We start from the raw sequence: 2764 nt of genomic DNA on the forward strand, positions 1-2764 counted from the left end.
CATCAGTCCTTCATAGGATTCTTCTGATGAGTATTCAGTGAGACATAATAGGGGAGTTAGTCAACAACAGGATTAGCCAGTGGCAGGCACTCGGCACATGGTAATTTCCTTCCACTCCCAGTAATGCCCACTGCTCCTGTATGGTTAATTTATCCCTAGGATTCTGAGCACTGGTGTGGGCATGTTTTCAACAGAATTATATGAATATTGGACACATGGATGTTATTACTGGAAAACAGGAGGTAACTAAGGAGAATGCTGTCCATTCTCAGGGGGTTAGTCTGGATGACAACTTGGCTGAAATTTGAGTTATGGCTAACAGGACAGTGAGTGATGTGCAATAGAATGGTGACATATTGCAAAGTACCTGAAGAGCCAGGACAACGAATTTGACTTTCATCTTCGGGGGGGCACTGAAGGATTTTTAAGTCAGAAAGTAGCATAGATTTTAGCTTAATCTATGTACTCAAGAGGCATGATTCTTAAACATTAGTATGCATCATGAAAGCAGATTCAAACTCTAATTGCTGGATCCTACCTCCAGAGTTTCTGATTCAGTAGTTCTGGGACGAAGTCTGAAAATTTGCATTTTTATCAGGTTTCCAGGTGATATTGATGCCACTAGTCCAGGGACTATGCTTTGAAAAGCACGTGTGTGGAGGATGGGCCAGAGGTGGGTAGGCCTCCAGGCACCGAGCTGGTTAGGAGTCTGGCACAGTGAGCTATAAGATGATGTGAGTCTGATTTAAAGCAGGAGCTGAGGCTCTAGAAAGAAAGAGAGAGCACAGAAGAGAAGAGTCAGCAAGATTTTCTGGCCCAGTGGGATGAATGGGAAAGGTTGGTGAACCTTCCAAGGGTTTTCTAACTGGGAACCTGAAAGAATGATTGTGCTTCTCAGGGAAAGACCACAGAGTAGAGGGTCAGGATGGAGGACAGGCATTTGGTGCATGGCTCAAAATGGTCCCGGGTACAGGTACAACCAGAAGCTTGAGGACCTGCAGTGGCTTCCTACGTGGGGCCTTGAGTGTGTCAGTGGCTGCAACAGCTACATTTCTGTTTTTTCGAAACAAAGTGAAAATGAATCAATATCAAGGAGCAGATGCTGTTGGACTAAAAGAAAAAAACGAAGCAGCACTTAGAAAATGACCCTGGAAACAATGAGGACACAGGTATGCCAAAAGGCTATATGGATTTAATGCCTTTTCTTAACAAAGCTGTCTGTGAATGTCTTAATGAAAGTGATGAGCATGGATCTGACAACTCTTTACGAAAAGATATGACCTTCTTGGAATCTGATTGTGATGAACAGCTGCTTATTACTGAGTCATTTAATCAACCGGTTATGCTTTATTCCATGAAATTTCAAGGGCCAGATAATGGTCAGGGTCCTAAGTATGTAAACATTTTTATCAGTCTATCCTGATCTGTGGATTTTGGAGAAACAGAAAGAAGTGAACCAGCTCAAGCTCTGGAACTAACAGAAGATGATATTGAAGAAGATAGCATTGTGCCACTTTGTTAAGTTTCAGAATGTTAACAGTATAACTGTTATTTATTCAGTCCAATCAAGGTGAAGAAGAAACAAGGAGAATTTCATACTTCACTTTTATTGGTACTCCAGTCCAGGCAATAAATATGAATGACTTCAAACGAGTAGTTGGCGAAAAAGGGGAAAGCCAATAAGGTACAGAAGACACTGGAAGACCATATTGCAGTCAGATCCACAACTCCTGGATAATTGCTTGATTCTTGCCAGAGACTGTCAATGTTCCATTCATTGCCATTACCAATAAATTGTTGCTTTTGTTCAGACAGTTAAAAAAAAAAAAAAATTCAAGAGGGGAACACAGGGCTAGAGCGAGTCCAGGACGGGACCTGGAGCACAAAATTTAAGGAGGCATCACTCAGGGTTGTGCAAGCTTTTCCTGACCCCAAATCTGAGCCCCAATTAAAATTTATGCCTCAGCTATCTCAGTGGACTTGCCTTAGGCCCCCTTTGGTGAAGCTGTTGCTGTTGCTTCAAGCTCTTGCTTCAAACCTGAAAGTGGCCTGGTGGGGTCAGCAGGTGGAAGGGAGGGCTGTGGACCCCATTGTATATTGAATCCCATAGGTCCATATTGGAAGCAGGTCATGTGCCTCAGTCGTCTTATCATCGGAGGTACCTGTACTCGTACACCTCTTCATGACTTGTACAGATCCAGATTTTGTGTCCACAGGACCGTTGAATAGAACTGGTCACTGGGGCCACAGATAACTGGGAAGCCTTACAAATCTACAGCACCTTTTGCGGACGATGTGGAGGCAATTCTAAGGCGGTAGCAATGCCTGGTATTCCCTCACTGGCTGAGCCTGTGCACAGAGCCAGCTGTTCTGTGGAAGGGCAAAGATAGAGCCTTGGAACATCTTTCTTGAGCATACTTTTAAATATACTTTGTTGTTGTTGTCTGTTTGTTTTTGTTTCTGTTTTGTTTTAAGGACTTAATCTATGGAGCTCCATCAGGCAACCAAAGCAATCCAAGTTTAATCTCTAAGCATTCATGTCCCAAGTTCAGATTTTTCTTGCATCTTCTCAGCTGGTGCATTCCCCAACTTCTGAATTTCTAAAAATACCCAGCGTGGTTCCCTCTACAAAACACCAGCACCCTGCCAGCTGTTAAATAAATAAACTCAAAACAAAAATGCTGTAGTTGTGAAATAAGATATATTTAATTAAATAAAAAAGGAAAAGCAAGTGCTATTACAAGAACATAAAACTGTAAGGCAT

The 2764-nt window shown here is 42.4% G+C and overlaps 1 pseudogene; it reads left to right on the forward strand.

Moving 5' to 3' along the window:
• The first annotated feature begins 957 nt into the window (after nt 1-957).
• Nucleotides 958-1745, forward strand: LOC111154061 (annotated as a pseudogene).
• Nucleotides 1746-2764: the final 1019 nt, after the last annotated feature.

The sequence above is a fragment of the Enhydra lutris genome, unplaced genomic scaffold, assembly GCF_002288905.1.
Source record: "Enhydra lutris kenyoni isolate GAN:26980312 unplaced genomic scaffold, ASM228890v2 scaffoldscaffold35, whole genome shotgun sequence".
Taxonomy (NCBI): Eukaryota; Metazoa; Chordata; class Mammalia; order Carnivora; family Mustelidae; genus Enhydra; species Enhydra lutris.